The sequence below is a fragment of the Mustela lutreola genome, chromosome 2 (genome assembly GCF_030435805.1).
Source record: "Mustela lutreola isolate mMusLut2 chromosome 2, mMusLut2.pri, whole genome shotgun sequence".
NCBI classification, from domain to species: domain Eukaryota; kingdom Metazoa; phylum Chordata; class Mammalia; order Carnivora; family Mustelidae; genus Mustela; species Mustela lutreola.
Window position 1 is genome coordinate 132109375 of NC_081291.1, and position 23139 is coordinate 132132513.

General features: G+C 37.0%; 1 long non-coding RNA gene and 1 pseudogene across 1 annotated transcript in view; one reads left to right on the plus strand and one right to left on the minus strand.

The window, feature by feature from the left end:
* Window positions 1-17948, minus strand: part of LOC131824894 (uncharacterized) — a 269250-nt gene extending 251302 nt beyond the window's left edge. The window contains exons 1-2 of the long non-coding RNA XR_009351029.1: window positions 17842-17948; window positions 16339-16443 (exon numbers count right to left, since the gene is read on the minus strand). This is a non-coding gene — a long non-coding RNA (uncharacterized LOC131824894). The remainder of the gene's footprint in view (window positions 1-16338; window positions 16444-17841) is intronic.
* LOC131824893 (small ribosomal subunit protein eS6-like) lies at window positions 4912-5652 on the plus strand (annotated as a pseudogene).
* Window positions 17949-23139: the final 5191 nt, after the last annotated feature.

Genomic DNA, 23139 nt, shown 5'->3' on the forward strand with positions numbered 1-23139 from the left:
CTCCTTTACACCTATACTCTACCACGTGGTCATTCATAATCTAGTTCTGTGTCTTCAGCAAGAGGAAACTTTCTATTTCCCCAGCTAAATATTATTCCCTTTTACATTTTAAAAAAAGAAAAGTTGAAAAACACTTAGAGTTGGGCTCAAAGTCATGCCACTAGATAAATAAACAACAAACAAATGGAAGAAATAATCATTTTAATAATGCCTCTGGAATTGGATCTCATGCATTTTCTTTTTGCTTAGCAAAAATATATTACTTGGCAAATGACATAAATGCATTATCTTTGTTAATGATCAGATATCAAAAGACTGTCTTTAATGTGAAGGTCTATTTAAAATCACAGTACTTAATCTCACCTACTGATTCCCAGATGGTTCCTATAGGTCACAAATTACAACAGAGATAAGCTGAAGCCAGATGAAGCATGACGTAATTTAAAGCCACAAAGAAATCTCCTGAAAGTCTGTTTTCTGTCTGACCTTCCTTCTGCCAGGACTCAACATGGCTTATATATCTACAGAACAGGGTAGGGAAGTCAGAAAGTATCTTTATAAACAAAGAGGGAATATTTTTAGTATTGTAACAGTAGACCTTTGGGTATGATGGGAGCCACCTTTCCTGATTTTTGAAATGCTGTATGGTTGCTATTGTTGCCATTCGTTTTCTTGAATGCAATCTTTACTATCCCCCATTATGGTAAAATACAATTGATCCAGAATAGTTGAAGACAATTCTCATTCTCTGAACAATCTGATTACCTTAAGGACACATACCTTTTAGAAGGATTTCAAAATATTTAAAAAGGCAATGAAACATTCATTCCTAGCTTATGCCAAACAAAATATTGGTTGAAGCTTCAAAGGGGACTTAACCATTTCTCTTAACCACCAAGAAAATTCCTCAGCTATTTGGAACATTTCACTCTTGTGGTCAAAGATCTGGTACTTAGGGGAAAAAAAAAAAAGAAAAAAAGACCTGGTACAAATGTCTGGTACAGTGACTTGTTAAATTCATGACTACCTGAATGAACACATGCATGAATGGTTGAGTGAATGAACATGTAACATTTCCAACAGAGGTGCAGAGCTAGCCTTTAAGAACCATCACGTCAGTGAACTCATTAGACTTCAATTCTTTTTCGGTTCAGGCAAAAAATATCAGCTATCATTTCCTGTTTATGAAACTGTTAGTCTTGTTCAGTTTTAATTTCTTTATTAGCTAACTAACTTTTCTTATTTGTTAATTGGCTATGAAAGGCCTTCCTCACCCTAACGTACATTTGCCCTAATGTATTTATAAAAATTTAATCGCTGTTTGTAATGAATATTTTTTTAAGTGACATTTGAAAAACACGTTTCCTTCTTTAATTGTGCTGTAGTCATAAAGTAGGACTATCTAAATGAGAAAAAGAAAATTAAAAAAGGAAAAAGGACTTTGAATCACATTTTTGAAGAGATACTCAATATATACTTTTATGTTTCTTACAATAGCACATTAGTCTTAATTTTCACTTCCTCCAGCATTAGTATGAGTTGCTTCCTTTCAGTTGTAATATCCATCTTGCTCACTCCTTTTCTTCTATCTTTTTGCAATGTGGCTTCTTCTACAGAGCCATCAGCATTTATATGCAATTCTCTAAGTTAACAAAGAAGTTACCATTGAGATTATCCAGCATTCAGAACTTCTCTAACCCACTGCTAACCATACATTTCATTGTACTTTTTTTGTTTCTCATTAAGTGGAGATTATCACAACTGATGTCTTACCGGAATATTTCCTTCTTGTATATGTGAGTAACTCAAGGCCAACAACCACATGTTTCTCTATTCTATGAGCTGTACTCTGTCTACAGTGAGCATTTATTTGCATGAGAACCAAAACAAAGAAAAATATTTCTCTACTAAACTCCAAGTAAATGGAAAAGAAGCCACACAACTTATATGTAGACTGCAGGGAAAAAATAGTTTTAGTTTTCTCTTTAGGTATTCCCGACACGCTCTTCAGCCAGCTGTAATATATTTTTGTTTAATTCACAGATTTATTTTGACCCTTCTCCAAGGTCAGATGTAACATAAGCATCTCAACCTTGCAGCAATTGCAGTATCCTGGAGAAGATTATTTGTGATAAATGAAAGCTAAGCAGGGGTCACTAGAACTCACAACAGAACAAAACATATCATCTCTTCTGTCAAAATGGAAAAATAGCCTTTATTTGAGTTACACAACTAAATCTCCAGTTGTTAAATATTCCTTAGCATTTGTCTTTAAAACCATTACAATAACTTCAACAAATAGTCATTCAAAACGCAGGCAGTTTCGTAAAGCTTCAGGTCTCTTTTACTTTATTCTCCTACTCCCCCACATCCCCTTGTCTCCAGCATTGTTCAGAACTAACAGATTACAAAAATGTTATTTTTGTACTTGCCTTCTGCAGCTTGCCATCTGATTCAATAAATGGGTGAGTTAAACCATTACTTTCAACCCACTTAGGCAATTCAGACACCATTGTTCTTCAACAACAATGAGGAAAGCCCTCATCCAGTACCATCCTGTACAACTGGGCAGCCACAGAATACTACTTAATTCTCCCTGTGCCCCACACTTACTAGAAAACAGAACACAGATCCAAAGCACTTTATTTCTGAAGGAGACTGTTCCTCTGACAGGGATTAGCCAGCTAAGATGTTACAGGGAACAGTCCCCATAAGCGATTCCCTCACTTCTGAAAGCAACTGCAAGTTCAGGGGGTTCCCAAAACCACCCTTATGTGTGATGACTTGTTACAGGGACTCACAATAATCACTAAAAGCTACTGCATTAAAATCAGTCAAGGAAAGAAGGGCATAGGGCAGAGATGGGAAGTACCACAAGCAGAGTTTCCACTGTCCTCGGTGAAAACAGAGCATGTCACTTCCCTGCATATCACAACAGGCATAGACTGCTGCCAGTCAGAGAAGCTCAGCTGAGTCCCATATATTAGTTTTTATTGAGACTCCATTACATAGATGTGATTGATTGACTGACTGATTGCCAACTTGGATGATTTCAATCTCCAGTTTCTGGCCCCTTTGGGAATGACCCAATGCCTCTACGAATGTCATTGTTTCTTTCTGGTGTGGCAAGAGCCCCAACCTAAGACTATCCAAGTGTGTCTAGCCCTTACCCTAAGTCATATTGTCAGACTATCCAATGACCAAAGCCCCTATCAGATAGCACATTACAAGAGCTGAGAGATTACCTTCCAGAAGCTGAGGTCAAAGGGCAAACTCTTTTTGCATAAGGTTAAATTCTTTACAGTACATCTTCACTTTCTCATTAGCCTTTGATTCGGGGCATTTATCTCAATGGTAAACATACTTGCTATGGTTGTAACTATGCCCTTAGGCATTCTGAAGGTCAAGGGAGATTTATATAATAAACTAGAGATTAAGAAAGCTAATTTATGGTAGAATATGCCTGCAGAAGAGAGAAGGAGGGTGGTAAGTATAAAACGAAGCAGGGTCAGAAATACAGATCTTGGTATTATGAGCTTGAAGAAACATAGCAGGAGTTCTTTCCCTCACTGGCAATAGTGAAGGAGTGGACTACCAACAACTACTTCTACTTGCCTGGAAGGCAACAAACACAGCAAGGTCTGCATCTCTAGGTGGAAAGACCATGAACAGTACATATGGAGGGGGTCCTCAAAACTCCCCCTACAAGAGCTTCCTATCTGCTGACTCCCAGGGCTCTGTCACTATTTAGGTTAAACATTGTGTTTTCACTGTTAAAATATGTTAAGCCAGTTGTATCCATGAATTCTTTAGTTTGAAGTTGTTTGCTGAGAAATGTAATGGAACTAATTCCATCTGATGGATGAAAGAGAGAAAAGAGAAAAATATGAATTATGAAATCTGCATGGGGCCCTGAATGGAGAGAAAGGAGAAAGAATCCCGCAACCTCACTCTGCCCTCTCCCTTTCTTAGCCCAGCATAGTACACAGTGTTGTCAGGGGCCCATAGCAAGCCTTGCTTACCCCAGGTAGCTGTGTGACAAAACCATAAAACACCAGAGTAAAGATCTGGGTTGAAATCCTGGCTCAGCTATTAACAAGCTGTGACTTGGACACATCAGTTAAACTTTCTGAGTCTCTATCCCCTTGATTCTAATTTGGGATTAATGTGAACTCCCTCATAGAGTGGGTGTGAGGCTTAAATAAGATGACATATGGGAAAGCACCTTCTTAAATGTTTTTTTTTTTAACTGCTATATAAATATGTTATCATTATTATTAGTTGAGCAGATTGGAAGAAAAACTAGCTTGTTGACTTCCAATTTTGAGATATATATATATATATATATATATATTCCCTCAGAACAACTGATTTCTACAAAATAATAATACTTCAAGAATATTATAAAAAGGGGCGCCTGGGTGGCTCAGTGGGTTAAGCCACTGCCTTCGGCTCAGGTCATGATCTCAGGGTCCTGGGATCGAGTCCCGCATCGGGCTCTCTGCTCAGCAGGGAGCCTGCTTCCTCCTCTCTCTCTCTCTCTGCCTGCCTCTCTGCCTACTTGTGATTTCTCTCTTTCAAATAAATAAATAAAATCTTAAAAAAAAAATATTATAAAAAAATATTACAAAACAGCCCCAGAAAAGGGGTTATATAGATATCTGGGTCTGGAATACACAGGAATCTAGATATTCTTCTGAGAGAATCATAATATAGCACATTGAAGGCTCTGGAGAGTCCTGTAAGAATGAACCCAATATCGGGCTATTTTATATAGAATTTTCCAAACTGTTTGGAACAAAGAAACTTTCTTTCCTCTAACATTTCTTAAAATCCAATGGAAACAGTGATCCAGAGAGTACATTTTGAGCTTTTTTACATGGCACCTTCGGGGAAGTAGGCTGCTTTAAGATGAAACTGAACATCTCTCTCCCAGCTGGCTGCCAGAAACTCATTGAAGTAGATGGTGAACATAAACTTCTTACCTTTTATGAAACGCATATGATCACAGAAGTTGCTGCTGATGTTCTCTGTGAAGAATGGAAAGTTCACACGGTCAAAGTCAGTGTGGTAATGACAAACAAGGCTTCCCTTCCCAATGAAGCAGGTGTCCACCTGCTGCTGAGTAAGGAGCACTCCAACAACAGACCAAGGAGGACTGAACAAAGAAAGCTCAAATCTCTTCGGGGTCATATTGTGGATACCAATCTCACTGTTTCCAACTTTGTCACTTTAAAATAACGGCAGAAGGATATTCCTGCACTCACTGATACTACTGTGCCTTGCCTCCTGGGGCCCAAAAGAGCCTGCAGAATCTGCAAACTTTTCAGTCTCTCTAAAGAAGATGATGTCCACCAGTATGTCATGAGAAAGCCCTTAAAAAAAAGTCAGAAACCTAGAAGCAAAGTGCCCAAGATTCCGCATCTTGTTACTCCACATGTCGCTCCAACACAAATGTTGGTACATTGCTCTGAAGAAACAGTGTACTAAGAAAAATAAGGAAGAGCCTGCAGAATATGCTAAACTTTCAGCCAAGAGAATGAAGGAGGCTGAAGAAACACACCAGAAACACACCAGCAACAGATTGCCAAGAGTCAGAGGTTGTCTTCTAAGAGAGCGTCTACCTCTATGTCTGAATCCAATCAACAATGAGATTTTCTAAGAGTAACAAATAAAATCAGATGGCCGATCTCAAAAAAAAATTTTTTTGAGAAATACAGTAAAGCAGACTATTCATGTTTAAAAAGTATATACTCTAAAAGCATCATGTTCTGCACATCCAGCTTTTTACTATGCTTGACTGGGAAGGAAGAGAGTGCTCTGGGCAGATGTTTCTGTTGAGAACAAGGTCGGGATTTGTGCTGCTGAATCTCTACCTTCATTATCACCCAGTCTCTCAATTCTCTTGATGATCACTATTCTCCTCTCTTTGTTTTATCTAGGATTTGATTTTTTGTTTGGCATTATCTTCTCTGCTCTTCTATTTTGTCTCTTTTAGGAAATGCACATTTAAATCACCATCAAAACAGTCTGTCACCATTTCACTGGGTGCTAGTACTGTCTTGTCCGGAGAACACCACTGAGGTAGCAGGCCCTCCAGGTGCTTCCTCCTGTCTCCTATCCCCACCTTCCAAATGCAGACTCACCCAACTGCCCTGACAGCAAGAATCTTGAAGAGAAGTTTCATTTTTCTTTAGAAAACATAAAACATCCTAATCAGTTAAGGGCATTTTAATAATTGATTATCATATTAGTAGTTTCTAACACTGACCAGCCTAAACTCTTGCAGAACAGAGTGGAATGCTCCATTCCATTGATATCTATTACTAGAAGACTTTTATTATCAATTAAAGAATTTAATGTTTTCAAAAATAACTAAAAAATGAAATTGCACTACCCAAACCAAACTGATACATCCCCAAAGCCTCTGTTGACAATGATGTTGTTAGTGCATTTCTAGTTCACTATACCTAAATATAAATAAGCCTGAGTAAAAACTCATAACATACACACACATGCTATATTTCAAATTCATATGACAAGCAAAAACTCATCTACACTATTCTTTTTTAAAAAAATAAACGGTATTCTGCAGTAGAGCATGTTAACTTTTTTTTATCCAGGATTTCTTTCTTCAACTATGTTCATTAGGTTCCTTAAGAGAAAATAAGATGTGAACTTGTAGTGAAAAAAAATAAAAAGAGGCAGTTTTATAACTTACCTTGTACCTACTAGAATAAGAGAAGTCTGATATTTTAAAAAATAAATAAATTAATTAAAAAAACAAACAAACCACTTCTGGCAGCAAGAAATGAAAAATAAGAAATGAGTGCATGCAAGATTTGACCATTTCAATGATATAAAAACCTATTTTCCCTTGGGTTTCAGCCTCTTTCTATTGTTTCATAATTATATCTTTACATTTTTATCTTTTTTAAGTATAATTAACATATACTATTATGGGGGCTCCTGGGTTCCTTAGTGGGTTAAAGCCTCTGCCTTCAGCTCAGGTCATGATCCCAGGGTCCTGAGATCAAACCCTGCATCGGGCTCTCTGCTCAGCAGGGAGCCTGCTTCCCCCACCCCCGTCTCTGCCTGCCTCTCTGCCTACTTGTGATCTCTCTCTCTCTCTGTCAAATAAAAAACAAAACAAAAACAAAAAAACCCTATAATATTATATTAGTTTCAGGTGTACAACAACATTGATTCAACAATCCTATACATTAATTGATGCTCACTATGATAAGTATAGCCACCATCTATCACCATAAAACATTATTACAGTATTACTGATTATATTTCCAATGTTGTACTTTTCATCTCCATGATTTATTTATTTTATAACTGGAAGCTGGTACCTTTTAATCCCTTCATCTATTTCACTCATTCCCACTCCCACCTTCCTTCTGGCAACCACCAGATTGTTCTCTGTATTTAAGAGTCTGTTTTTTTGTTTGTTTTGTTTTTTATATTCTACTTAGAGCTTAAATCTTACGGTATTTGTCTTTCTCTGTTTGACTTATTTCACTTAGCATACTGCCCTCTAAGTCTATCCATGCTGTCTGAAATGGCAAGGTCTTATTTTTTATGGCTAAATAATATTCCATGGTATACATACGCCACTCTTCTTTATCCATTCATCAATCAATGGACACTTGGGTTGCTTCCATATCTTGTCTGTTGGAAATAATATTGCAGTAAACATACAGGTGCATACATATTTTGAATTAGTGTTTTTGTTTTCTTTCACTAAATACCCAGTAGTGGGATTACTGGATCATATGGTATTTCTATTTTTCATTTTTTTTTTAAGATTTTATTTATTTATTTGACAGACAGAGACCACGAGTACACAGAGAGTCAGGCAGAGAGAGAAAGGGGGAAGCAGGCTCCCTGCTGAGCAGAGAGCCCGATGTGGGGCTCAATCCCAGGACCCTGAGATCATGACCCAAGTCAAAGGCTTAACCCACTGAGCCACCCAGGTACCCTTCTATTTTTCATTTTTTAAGGAAGCTTCACGCTGTTTTCCAAAGTGGCTGTACCAGATTACATTCCCATCAACAATATACAAAAGTTTCCTTTTCTCCATATCCTTGCCAACACAACTATTTCTTGTATTTTTATACTAGTCATTCTGATTTGTGTAAGGTGATACTTTATTGTGGTTTTGATTTGCATTTCCCAGATGATGGGTGATTTTTTGTCTATTAGCCATTCATATGTCTTCTTTGGGAAAGTGTCTATTCAGGTCATCTGCCCATTTTTAATCAGATTGCTTGTTTTTTTGCATTGAGTTGTATAAGTTCTTTATATATTTTTTTATATTATCCTCTTATTGAATAAATGATTTGCTAATATCTTCTCCCATTCGATAGGTTGCTTTTTAATTTTGTTTATTGCTTCCTCCATTGCGTAAAAGCCTTTTATTTTGATGTAGTCCCAATAGTTTATTTTTATTTTTGTCTCCCTTATTTCAAGACACATATCCAAAAATATATTGTTAATGGCAATGTAGAAGAGATTACTGCCTATGTTCTCTTTTAGGGAAGAGGTTTCAGATCTTACATTTAGATCTTCAAACCATTTAAATTTATTTTTATATGTAACATAAGAAAGTGGTCTACTTTCATTCTTCTCCATGTAGCTGTTGTTTTCCCACTCCATATTGAAGAGACTATCTTTTTTCCATTGTCTATTCTTATCTCCTTTGTCATAAAATAACTGACCATATGGGTATGGGTTTATCTCTGGGCTCTCTATCCTGTTCCATTCATCCGTGTGTCTATTGTTGAACTAGTATGTTTTTTTTTATTACTTTAGCTCTGTAGTATAACTTGAAATCTGGGATTGAGATACCTTCATGTAGCTGTATCTTTAAAAAACACTTTATATATGAAATGCTCCTCTTAAAATCTCAAGTGGCATTACATTTCTGAGGAGTCACAATCCAAACTATTTAGCTTGGCAATAATGAGTGCCGTGGCATTAATCTACATTTTTATTTGCCACAATTCCCAAGTCCAACTCCCCAACATGACCTCATTCCTATGCCCCTTTAATGTGTTTCTGAGAACACTGTTCATCATATTATAATGATTGGTCTTCCTATCTCTGTAACTGGAGTATAAGCTTTTTGATAGCAAAGCTACATATTTCTTACACAAGTCAGAAACAGTCACTCAATACATATGTGTACAATGAGCAAAACTTTAAAGGAAGAGAATCATTAAGCTCACAGTTTTTGTAGGAAGACTCCTTTCTCAGCATACTAACCAGGTTTAAACATGAAAAAGTATAAATCCCTTTTAGAAACATGCCATCAACTGTATTTTTCATAGACAGGAAAGTATACATACTTTAAAGAAACAGCCTTGCCCAGTGGTTGTAAGGACAAACTGGAGAACTATCCTGCCTGAGTCTACACCCGGGCCCCATCATTTACTACATGTATGATAGCAGCTAAGTTGCTTAACCTCCCTTTACGTACAGGGCTGTCATCTCTAATACGTAACTATTCATGACACTTACCTTACAGGACTGTTGTATTAAATGAGCCAACATGCTTAAAGCACTTAGGACAACTTTTGGCATGAATCATATAAGCCTCACTGGTGCTGGGTCATTCTCCTCTAAGGTTGTCATATTTGCAGTATCAGGCAATTCTCATGCAGCCTTTTTAAAATTGCATCTTATGTTTACTCACACTGGCCATGAAAAGCATTCCTGTGAGGGTGTATTAGTAAAAGCATTTTTTAAAGTTGCTGCTTTCAAATCAGTGCCTGGGCAGTAAATTTTCCAAGTGGATTCCAAAGAGTAGAATGTCCCTTTAGCAGGCTCACAGGAAGATGTCAGATAGTTATTGCTTTATTTTCCTCATAAATGGTCTACCCATCCCTTCACTGCACTTGTCCCAGTTCCTGTCAATACTGTCTATCTTCTGCGAAGTTATGTAAAGCAGAATGCAGTCACCTTAATACGAACTTGCCAGAACCTTTTTGAGGGCTTAAGGCTCTAACGCAATGCATCTTTATGTGGCAAACAAAATGACACTGGATTTTACACTGTCAGCTCATGCTAAGAACCCATATCAATTTATCTCCATAATATAACCTGCTCCATTTCATACAATTGCCTTACAATGCTCATTTAGGACTGCAGATTATTAAGTGTGTTCAATTAATGACTTTGCATTTTTCCAAATTAAATCTTCTTCCCACACTAATTTTATAATTCAATTAAAATAGGCCATCAAGATTTCTTAGAATGATTTGCTCTTTATAAACCCCCTGCCATTTTTTCTCCATTGTCATTGTTTTAGTAGGCCTACTGCTGAAATGAAGCTGTGGAGAAAAAGAAAATGTTTTCTAACTTCCTATATTACTTTGCCAGGGCTGCTATAACAAAGTGCCACAAACTGAGAGGCTTTGGCCCTGGCTTTTATCATCTCATAGTTAGGGAAGCTAGAAGTCTAAGATCGAGTTGTCGGCAGGGTTGCCAATGTTCGAGGGCTGTGAGTAAAACTCTCTTCCTGCACCTCTTCTAGCTTCTAGTTTACTAGCAGTCCTCGGCTTTCCTTCATGTGTAGCTGCATCAGCCTCATCATCTTCCCATGACATTCTCCCTATGTGTGTGCCTCTATGCACAAATTTCCCCTTTTTATGAGGACACCAATCACACTGGACTAGGGAACTGCCCTATTCCAGTGCAATCTCACCTTAACTAACTATATCTGCAACAACCTTACTTCCAAATAAAGTCATATTCTGAACTACTGGGGGTTAGGATTGCAACATACGAATTGGCAGGGGGCATGTATACCAAACTATACCACTTCCCAGATCCAAAATGCTCTTGTAGGCAAGTCATTTTGAAAATTCTTTGGTCCAACCTCCTATTCACATAGAACAGATACATCATGCAAAGAACTCACTGGATTTCTTGAGAAACCTACTGGTTCACTCCAAATCAAACCTGTGACTCAACACCTAAGATTTGCCCAGATTTCCCACAGGATGGGAAACAAAACAGCAACAGGAGACTTTTCCTCTTCATTTTGTGCATTTCCTCTAAGATTCTCAGATAATTAGGGCACCTGGGTGGCTCAGTCAGTTAAATGTCTGACTCTCGATTTCAGCTCAGGTCATGATCTCATGGTTGTGAGATCAAGCCCTGCACCAGGCTCCACACTGGGCATGGAGCCTGCTAAGATTGTCTCTCCCCTTCTCCCTCTACCCCTTCCCCTTCCTTCTCAAAAAACAAAACAAAAACTCAGAGAATTTTCAGTCAATCAAAGGAAGTAATGCTTGGATAATGTTTTCCAAATTACAGATCACGGGCATTATCCCATGTGACTCTCACAAATAACAAACTAGCAGACAGGCAACTACATCAAGTATTTTTATAAAGGAACTGCAATTTGAAGGTTAAGCTTACAGGCTCTGAAGCCAGAACAAATGGATATGGATCCCATATCTTTTTGCTTCCTGGTTGTTTCATCACATACCTCTGTCAGATACAAAAATGGGACAAATAAGAATCTTCACTTCATCGACTTGTAAAGATTAATATTTTAATCCATATAAATTGTTTAGAATGGTATCTGGTATATGAAATGTGTTCAGGAAAATGTGAGCTATTATTTTACAAATGATAACATTGAGTGAGGATCAGGAATACAAAATGACTTCTTCAAGAGAAATCAGTGATGAGACCCAACCTCAACCTCAGAACTTCTGCGGCCTTGCATGTCACCAGACAGCATTCCTAAAACACTTCATCTATAAAGAGCATAAACATCACACTCTGAAGTAATGAAGACACTGGGGACTCTGACATAGGAGTAGAAGAACATCGAACACTGTTACATGCTCAAGAAATCCCAAATGCCCAGGGCACTTGGGTGGCTCAGTTGGTTAAGCATCCAACTCTTGATCTGGGCTCAGGTCATGATCTCCAGGTCCTGAGGATCCAGCCCCATGTTGGGCTCTGTGCTCAGCAGGGAATCTACTTGAGATTCTCTCTCTCCCTCTCCCTCTGTCCCTCCCCACCCACGTGCACATGTGCACTCTCTCTCTCTCCCTCCCTCAAAAACAAATAAATAAAACTTTAAAAACAAAAAAAAAAAAAAAAAAAGGAAGGAAGGATGAAAGAAAGAAAGAAAAGAAGTAAAGGAAGAAAAAAGAGAATGAGAGAGAAGCAATGAAATCCCAGCAGCTGGACTTCCTGCTCAGATGCTAAATTTAGGGAAGGCGAAGTCCCTGCAGAACCCCATCAATTAGCCACTTGCGTGGACAGTTCTGAAATAGCTGGTTTGGCTGGAGCAAGAAAAGCTAAGGAACTGCTGCCCTGAACCTAAAAAAAGCTCATTTTTTGCCATATCCCACACACATGACTTATTACAGCCACGAGAACTCCTTGTATTAGTATTACTATTTCTTAAATTTGCTGTGTTTTTCATGTCTCTGGGAAATATTCTATATCTTATGTCCAATTTCATATCACTGTTCTGTTTATCTTTAAGAATGAGTTGTATTTTTTTTATTTTCAACTCTTCTGCGAAAACTTCCCTCACTGCGTAGCATGATACAGATGGACCCTCCCCCTCTTTTCTTTTAGGACAGAATCCTCCACCATAGCACTTGTGAGCTACATTACAATCCCTGATTTCCTGGGCTCCATTCCCCACCACACTCAAGATACCATATTTGTTTTGGTATCTCAGTATCTTGCACAGAGCATGAATATTTATTAACTGAAAGAATTAATTAATTCATTAATTAATATATGAATAAAAGAGACAAGAAGACCTCAGAGTCCAAGCATCCAACCATTAGGCACATTATAATTCAAGTTGACTTCTGACCAGAGACAGGGAAGATGGAATAAGTAAGTGATGAGGAGAAAAGGTATGACTTTGTTTGTGTTAATGAAACTCCAAGTTGTTCTTCCTGGATCCAGAGAATTAAAAAAGAAAGAAAATTCTGCCACCGTCTATCTAGCCCGATTTGCATGTGTTCAAATCTTCAAAGTATTCCCTCTGATTCCTTTAATCAATAGTTATTTTAGAAAGCTCTTCATTACTTCCTAATTGTCCAAATTCATTTTCTTCATTTTTCCTTATTAGAGGCAAATTTTTCAAATGAGTTAAGTAGATCAGTAATTTTAGAATCGTTATTAACTTCAAGCATTTCTCTCAGTTATTAGCATGTCCCTTCTCTCTCCAAGACCAGATTATTTTCTCCATTTTTAATAGGCCATCTGGTTCATTTTCTAGACTTTTTACCCCTCATATATCTCTAATAAAGTCAACATTACCCTATCCTAAGATAAATCCATGTTTACTATAATCCTGATTCTAGAAACTTTATCGTATCTCTGGTTTTGGATGAAGATATAAGTGATTCCTTATATGTTAACATGTCAAAAAATAAGTAAATAATTAGCATTTATTTAGATTTTAATGCATCCCAACCAAATAAGTTTATAAAGTCAGTGCCATGGCCCACAAAACATTTTACAAATAATTTAAATGAATATTTTGATCCTTAAATATATTAAAATTAAAAATACACATATTCTTGACCCTAAGAATCCTACTTCTGGAAGTCTGTATCACAGAAATAAAAGTGCCATATTATTGGGCCAAAAACTTGGAAACAAAGTGAATGCTTATCAATAAATGGGTGGTTGAAAATGTATGGTACGTCTATACCATAAAATATTACACAGTTGTTTGTATATGAGTACATGAGCATAGACAAAGATATAAAAGAGGATGCTACTGGGGAGGAGAGAAGCTGGAAAGAAAGAGGGAGAAAAAAGGAGTAGGTTTAAAAAAAAAAAAAAAAAAAAGAGGGGAATTCATGCCAAACAGTATATAGGATATAATCTCCTTTACGTAAAATTGCATGTATGTATATGAATATTAATAAACATAAAAGAATGACCTGAAGGCAATAGAGCTGCATTTTTACTTTATTGTATATATGGTAATGTTTTATAACTTGATATTTCTAAAAATTTGAATTAATTTATCATTTGAATTATTTATGTAATTCAGAAACATTAAAATTACTTTCACTGTGATATATACTATACTGAGAAAGTTTAGTGTCAATCAGACCAATGATTATGTACTCAAACAAGAGAACGCAAATTCAGCTGAATAAGAGATAGTTATAGGCAGTACCACCAGACTACATTCAACCGTTTGATAGGGTAATGTCCTATCAACTATATTCTTTCAAAAAAACATTCTTTTTTGATTTTCATGTTTAATCTACTTCAAGACTCAGTTAATGTCATCCTTTCTTAATTGGGGTCTCCATTTATTTACCCAATTATTTGATTTCCTACGAAGCTTTTAAAATTCCTGAGACCCTTTTAAATTTACATACTTTGTGATATCTCATTTTGTTGGATAAATATGATACCATGTAGGAAACATCAAAACTCCTACTTCAGGTTGTATATCTCTCAGAATTCATCCTTTCTCTTTTTAAATTCAACAGAGCAGTTCTGCAGTGAGAGAAGAAATGTGTCAAAATCTAAAGATAAACACAATTGGACAATAATGTCAAAAAATGAAATGTAGACTTTGCAAAGGTATTTTGTATGGTTGGTCTCTCATGACTTCCAGAACTTTCTGGTACATCAATAAACCTGTGGAAAGAAATACACTGATTCTGCCTACATTTAAGATAATCCAGTACTCTCATCAACCAAAATTGAACTCTCATCACCAAAATTGAAAAATAAAAAAATATATATAACTTAAATTTCAGAAAGAATTTTCATTACTTTGGTATATAAAAGTTAAGAGATTAAAATAATCAAAATATCAAGTACTGATGTAGAAGATAAAGAATAAATTAACCCAGGTGTAATTTCTAGGTCATTATCATTACCATATTTCTCCTTAATTACCTTTCTCCTCAGGGATTTGATGTTTTATAAGATTTGTTCTACCAAAATGAATTAACAAAGTAATAATTAATTTTTAAAATTCTTAATGAATCAATGACATGTGTAATTAGCCCATCACAGCTATTGATCAAGATGAGGAAACCAGCTTTACAGATGTTATTGAAACAATTTCTTTAAAGGAAAATAACTTGTTATCATGGGTCAATGTATAATTTCTGTTAGCTTCTGAAAAATGATGAGAATAGGTAAAGATATACACTAGACCTCAAAGAATACACTAGCCCTTGTTTCGGAATCAATATTCCATAGTGAAAGAATAAATTGGGGTTGAGAATCAGCTTCACATTAATTCACAAATTCGTCAAAAAAAAAAAAAAAAAAAAAAAAAGAAAGAAAAAAGAAGAAAAGAAAAAGAAAAGCAAACAGCCCAGAAAAGGGTATCAGATTAATTTGTAAGAATAGCTTCCAGGTGACTCATGAAAAACGTGAGCCTTAACCTTACACCAAGAGCAGAGGAGAAAAATGGGCACCAGTGATGAGCTCTCAGCCACCTTCCAATTTCATTCACAAAGATCCAAATAACAGATAAGAAAAGGCAAAAGAATCAGCAAAAGATAATGACTACAATATTTTTGTTAGCTTTTTACATCTATTTCTTTAGCTTCTATAATATAGGTTTTATTTTGGTTTTTTTTCTTCCCTGAAGAGATAAATGCAGATGCAGTCACATTCTCTGGAGATTAGAATCAGATGATCAAGTCAAAACAAATCCTTTTGAAAGCACCCGATCTCATGGCAGATGCAGTAAAAGAGAAATCATTGGCTGTTTCGAAAATTTCCTATACAAGAAATATTTCAAATGCATGTGTTCAAAATTGACAGTTGATAGAGCTCCAGCCTTGAAAATTAGGTTACTAAGTTTTGATACTTTGAGAATCAAGCAAGTGTTGGGTTTTTTGTTGTGTTGTGTTTTCAATAAAGGGCACAAAAGTAGCAAATATCACATAACATTGAATTTGTGCTAATCCCCACTTCATCCACAAACCACAGATACCTCACAGAAAAACACTGTACCAGCACTTTCAAACCATTGCACTGTTAAAGATTTAACATCTGAGGTCAGAATGAGGTTTTCTTATTAAGCTACCATTTCCTTTACAAAACAGACTATTTTGTACTTACTGCTACCCTTTGAACTCTTATAGTGAATAATTAAAACTAAACTGCAAAGCATATTTTGTGAGGCTGAGTACCCTGTAGGTTGTAGGTTTTCGCTTAGTGGCTCATTTTTAATGCTCTCCAGTCTCTGGAGGGATAACCCTGCCATTAGTCTGAATCGACAAAATTGGCTGGCCCCTAAAAGCAAAGCAGACAGCTCCAAATCTTAATCAAATAGTCTTGTTGGCGACTCACCATATTGACGGTGGGGGCCTTGGAAACCCTCTGAGCACCGGCACCACTGGGCCTCACTGTCTGAGCACCTCTTTCCATTGAAACATGTCCCCACTGCAGAGACAGCTAAAAGCAGTGTAGACAAGGATGGTGAGAGAACAAATGGAGTTGAAGGAGAAAAAGAAAATCCTCATCAGTACATCACTAATGAAAATACAATCTGGAAATTGTATTTCAAGGCAAGATCACACAATGTTTTCATGATAAGTTAAGGCCTTACTGTTTAAAGCCATGTGGGCCTCTGTTATCATCCACATGCCCTAGAAGCTTGTACCAATGCAGATTCTCAGACTCTACCCAGACCTACTGAATCAGAATCCACATTTTAACTTGATACTAGGTGATTTGTATTCATTTCCAAGTTTGGGTAGCACTAGGATAAAGAATTACCATGGAGAAGATGACCATGGGACCAAAACAATCGAAAAGTCAAGTGAGAAATACTAATATTCACCAGAGGCAAAGGACTATGACAGGTGTCATCAACAATATAAAGCAGTCATCTCACAGTCATTAATTTCCAGGAGTTTATAGCATTGTCGAAATGACATTGTGGGCAGATGTTTTCAACTGAGCTTAAACCAGCCAGCTGCAGTGGTCTCACACAGCATGCAAATACACCTGACCCTTGGTGCACCACTCAACACTAAGCCTACTTAACATGGGAAGCCTGCGGCAACTTCACTAAGATATTTCAAGAGCAGGAAGCACGGTGGGGAAGGAAGCAGGATGCCTACAAACTCCCGAGGGTACAGGATAGCAGGAGAGATGAATGGTTGTACTGTGGTGCTGCATTGATTGCAACACACTGAAGCATTTTAAGTGACTTCACAATAACCATAAACACATAGGGAAGGGAGTAGCTAAACAGAGCCATTTCTCTGGGCATAAATGAACTCTATAATGCCATGAGTGCGGCTGTTTGAGTGCTGTCAAACATACTCCAAAGGTTCTGGAACACCCTCACCAGAGGTTTGCAAAAGGAACTGCATACCTCATCTTAAAAAGTAAACTGCCTCCAGAGTTCTGCAATTAATCATGACAAGCACAGGTTGAGAAATCCCATTTAGATTTAGTACAGTGATTTCCCTCCAGACTTTTGAATCAACTGTGGATTACAAATTTGATGATATGGAAAGGGGCAAACAGAAAAGGGAGATAAAAGTCAAGGTGTAACCTGTCTGGCTTTAAATAAACTGTCTTTTAAATAAAGAGACAGAATATAAAGCAACAGTTCTCTGGGTTCTGAGTTCTGACCTGTCATTAGGAATGCTTAACAGAAAAGCTTTTTGTGCTTTTTTTTTGCACATGTCAAATGTGAATTTTCAGTCCAAAGGGTTGTTCTGAATCTGTGGTGATTCTAAAGATGCCTAAAACTTGACAGGCATGGTATGATTGGAGACCAAAACAGGGAAACCATTAGTTCTCGTGACAGAGTGTTGAATTGGAAGAATGAGAACTTACAGTGTGGGCAGCCAGGTTCATGGTCCCACCGGCTCCGACCCGGGCAGCACTTATAGATGGGCTGCGTGCTGTATGCTTGTCTGTACATGGTATAGTTCCGAATCCTGTGAAATACAAGAATTGAGCTCAATAATGCTTCCTCTTAAGGCAAAGCTGTTATTTTGAGACCATTAAAACATTTTCCCTCCAACACAAATCCTACCATTTATACACACACACAAATATATTATTTGCTTATACTATACACGTACACAGACACATTCATCACTCATTACATATCCAACAAGATTATATAACTAAGATTCAGAAACAGTATAGGGTAATGAAAATTAAGAAAGATCCCCATGTCCTGTGGTTTAAACTATCCAAAGGGTCACTCAAGCTATCAAGAATGAAATCCAAAATTATGAAGAGAATAATGAAATCCTGAAGGATAATAAGGTACATGCTTTTCAACTGAACATGAAAGGCTCCTGAGCTATTGGTCCCAGTATAGTACACTTTCTTAGCAGTGGTGACATCACCCATAAGGAGATGAAAATTGGTTCTTGGGTGGGAGGGGTGAAAAAAGATGTTAGCTAATGCAGTGGTTTTGGGTCCTATAAAGGAGCACAGTATACAAACAGATAAAAGTACATCTGTGGTATTAAAACTTCACAGGGGAAGGGGACAATCTCTAAAATTAAAAAAAATAAAATAAAAGAGTTTACAAAAGCTCCTTAAGGAGGCAATAATAAACACAAAGTTGAAAAGATTACACTCTTCAATAATGACCTCTCAGTAAACCAAAATACCAAATATCTCTAAACAGGCTAATTTTCTTCCCATCAGATCTATGTCATATATATTCTCTATCCCCAAAGTATTAACCTACTTTCTTCCCATCACATACCTTTCCTCATATCCCAGCCCAAGGGATCATTATTCAAGGCCAAGTCCAAGTTCCATTCCTTCCATTCTTCCTTTCCCCAATATGACAATGTCTTTCTCCTCTCTCAAAAATGGAACCTATTAGACATATCATTTTTTATGACACAACTTTTCACCATCTTGAAGTGTAATCTCATATTTTTATGTGTGTATATCTGCAATAGGGATATAAGTACAGGTTTGCATACATATATACAAACAAAAGTATTATTAGTTCGGCAAAGATGCCAAAATTCTCTGAACACTGCCTCACCTCCAGACCCAGTGTCATAAGCTTAAAAAACAAAAACAAAACAGACCCAGTGTCATTTGCTTAAAAAACAAAAACAAAAACAAAAAAGAAAACTACTATGTTCTTGAGAATAAAGATATAAAACATGTTTTACTTATTCGTGTTTTTATTCCCAAGTCTGAATGTCTATGTGGTGGCAGACTTTCTTTGGTTCAATCTAATATCAACAATGATTAAACCCCATGAGGGAGAACAGAAAATCTAAGTGAAAAGTCATTTTCAAAAACAAGTCCTCTAAGAACAAACATATTGAGTACCTACTGTGTACCAAGCACGGTATCACATATATTAAATGTGTTTTCAGTTAATCCTCACAGTTCCATGCATGGCATCATTTTTCTAATTTTACACACTAAGGCCCAAAGAAATGTAAAAAATGTGCCTAAGGCCAAACAGCTAGTAAGAGCCAGGGGAAATTTTCTGATTTAAACTTGATTTAAATTTCCTGAGTGCAGACCAAAAAAAAAAAAAGGCTATCTATCTGAAGTTTAAACACACACACACAATATATACATGTCCATATTCACAATTATAGTCTTATTTTATTTCGTCCTGTATTGCCAGTGTTCTGCTATTTCTATACAATGACAAATCCAGTTATTTATAAATGTTCCTAACTTTCCTTGATGATATAATAATAGTGATAGAAATGATGTGCTAAATTTATTAATCTAAACCAAATCTTTTAACTTTAAATATATTCAATTCAGACCCAGTTGGTTCATTTACATAAAAATTAATCCATGAGCAACTATTTGCTTTAAGAGGTACTCAGATGTTTTGTAAAGCTATTGTAACACTTTGATTAAAAAAAAAAGTCCATATGAAGGCTTGACTCCGAAAGCACTGTACTGGCTTTTTCTCTCTTCTTCCAGCCTGCTGAGTTAATCCTAATTCAAAGGCCATAATAAAGTTAAAGAAGCTCTAGGTTTCAAAGAATTACAGGAGAACCAAGGGCAGGTCAGTGAGTGGTTCACAACCTGAGATGCCCTGGATCCAAGTTGTGCTAAATTTAGCAAACCAACACAATATTCCTTGTTTCTCAGTCTTCTGATCTTCAGCTTTCAACAGTCTCTCATGCCATGAGGTAAAATTAGTGGCATCTAACCCAAAATAACTCACACATAAATGAGGCTCAAAGTGAAATAACGATATATCTTGTCTCTGAAAGAAAGTATGTATTAACTCTGAAAGTTCCTGGTGGGTATATCTTATCCTCCTTTACTTCATTATATAATTATTTTCTAAAACTTACTGGATGAAAACTTCAGATGCAGTTGAGCCCTAGAATTTTGAGTTTTAGTAATCAAAAGGAACTAGTGGAAGCACCCTTACTTTCTTTCATAACCACATATCTTGTGAGGCCAGCAGAGCCCTGCCTCCAAATCTGACAGTGTGCGTGAACACCTGCACATACAGGTGTGGGAGTTCCCCCACATTCAACCGCTGTTCTTCCAAACATTTGGCCTTGGGGAAAAAAAAAGAGTAGTAATGTGATAAAAGTAGATTGTTTCTCTGTGTATTACACATGAATCATTTATTTCTCCATTTTCCACAAAAACTGGTGGCGACTGACATAAATACATTAAGTAAGAAAGAAAAATAAAGTCAATATAAAAAAAAAAATTCAGGCCCAGGAAAAAGAATAATCAGAATAAATTTTAAAAATAAGGAGACAGGTGGCGCAGTGGGTTAAAGCCTCTGCCTTCGGCTCGGGTCATGGTCCCAGGGTCCTGGGATCGAGCCCCATGTCAGGCTCTCTGTTCTATGGGGGCCTGCTTCCTCCTCTCTCTCTCTGCCTGTCTCTCTGCCTACTTGTGATCTCTGTCTGTCAAATAAATAAATAAAAAATCTTAAAAAAAAAAAATAAGGAGACAGGGATGCCTGGGTGGCATCATGCTTGGTAAACATTTTCTTCGGCTCAGAGGTCACGATCCCAGGGACTTGGGATGGAGTCCCATATCGGACTCTCTGCTCAGCTGGGAGCCTGCTTCTCCCTCTGCTTGCTGCTCCCCCCACTTGTGTGTCTCTCTCTCTGATGAATAAATGAATAAAATCTTTTAAAAGATAATAAAAATAAAAATAAGGAGACATTTAGAAGATAAATATAAATATCATGAGTTACCTTATGCTTAGAAAAAACTAGTTGTGAATTAAGTTCTGACCTCTTTGGTAGCTGAAATTAAAAAAAAGAAACAATTGCATGCTTCTTTTTTTTTTTTCTTTCGTTTCTCTTTAGAAGATTTTATTTTTACATTTGAGAGAGAGAGAGAGGGCACAAGCAGGGGGAGCAACAGAGGGAGAGGGAGAAGCAGGCTTGCCACTGAGCAGGGGGCCCTATGTGGGAAGCTTGATCCCCAGACTCTGGAATCATGACCTGCACTACAGTCAGAGACTTAACTAACTGAGCCTCCTGGGTGTCCCCAGTTGCACGATTCTTGCCATCCATGAAAAAAAAATCAGTCTAATTTAACAAAAGAAGTTAAACGTTTCCTGGAAATTATTTCTGAACCGTATTTTCCATCGGCATGTTTAGTTCAGTTTCACACATAACGTTTGTTTAAGCACAAATGTTTTTCAACTGGCATTATTATATTCATATTTCCTCACAGAAAGTTTATACAAATTTACAGGATTTTAAACACATTAATTTTTAAATGTATGGCGCTAAATAAAACTGACAGTGTGGAATGTCAGAGTTAAATTTTCTTTTTTAAGATTGTATTTATTTATTTATTGGAGAGAGAGCGTACACATGTGGGATACACAGAGGAAAGGAAGGGGAGGGAATGGGAGAGGGAGAGAATCTTAAGCAGACTCCAGAAGCATGAAGCCCAACAGCCCAGCATGGGACTCAATCTCACAATCCTGGGATCATGACCCGAGCCAAAACCAAGAATCAGTCGCTTAACCATCTAAGCCACCCAGGCACCCCTAAAACCTTTTTTAAATGGAGGAATGCTTTGCTTTGTGATGAATGATTTACTACTCCATATCAACTGTTTTATATATGAAAACAATACCAATTATAAAAGCAAGTTGGCCCAACCATGCTAATACTTTTCAGGCATTCAAAGTCACCTAAATTCCATGTACTGACCTCACTGGGATCAGACTTTGATGTTCTTGCCTTCAGAAAACTCACTATCTAGCTAAGTTTCCATGCTTATAATCTGTTAAAAATCAAAATGATTTCTGATTCAGGAATCCTAGTCAGCCCCTAGCTAATGCTGGGAACTTGTCCGGCAACACAATAATGATGCTGATAAGAACATCTAACAGTTCTGCCCACACTGGAATCAGTTATCCCACCCTGTACAGCTGTGGTCTCTTTCTGGGATCACTTCTTTCCAGGGCTCTGACCAAATCTCACCATCTGACTTCACGTATAGCCCAACTCTCACTTCCAGAGATATTTCTGAAAGGAGACTCTTTAAAGAGTATTAACTTCATCTAAATTGAAAAAAAATCATGTCAAACTTTACTTATGAGCTTGCATAGCCCATTTTAATGCTTTAGGTAAATACTGTAATAAAGCAATAAATGTAAAAACCGCACATAATTTGGGCATCCATAATGTCATCAAAAATTGGGTGGTGGGCCTAAAGAAAACCTTACTTTTCAAAAATTCCATATCAGATTCTCTGCCTATACTCACATCTTTATGTGGGTTTTCATGGCTCCCAACTAACTCCAGTTAGAATGAGCTCACTATACCTTTGCTTTTTCATGGTTTGAAACCTTATACCTTATCCAGCCTTGAACTTCATTTCGTGACCTACCCTTCATCTATTATCCATCCATCCATCCATCCATCCAACAAATGCTGTCATCTGCACGTGCCAGAAGCATTGCCCCACACAAGGATTTGAGTATCAGTAGTTATTTGGGAGGTGCAAAAGACACTGGTAAGTGAGTAGTGAAGTGAGACAGGGAAAAAGAGTTAGCTAATTAAAAAAAAAAAAAAAAAAGCATTATGGAGTCAACCAATGCTTCTGATAACCAGCATTCCAAGTACGTAAGGGAGCATGGGCATTTATATACTAATTCCTATCAGTGATTAATTGAAGGCTATT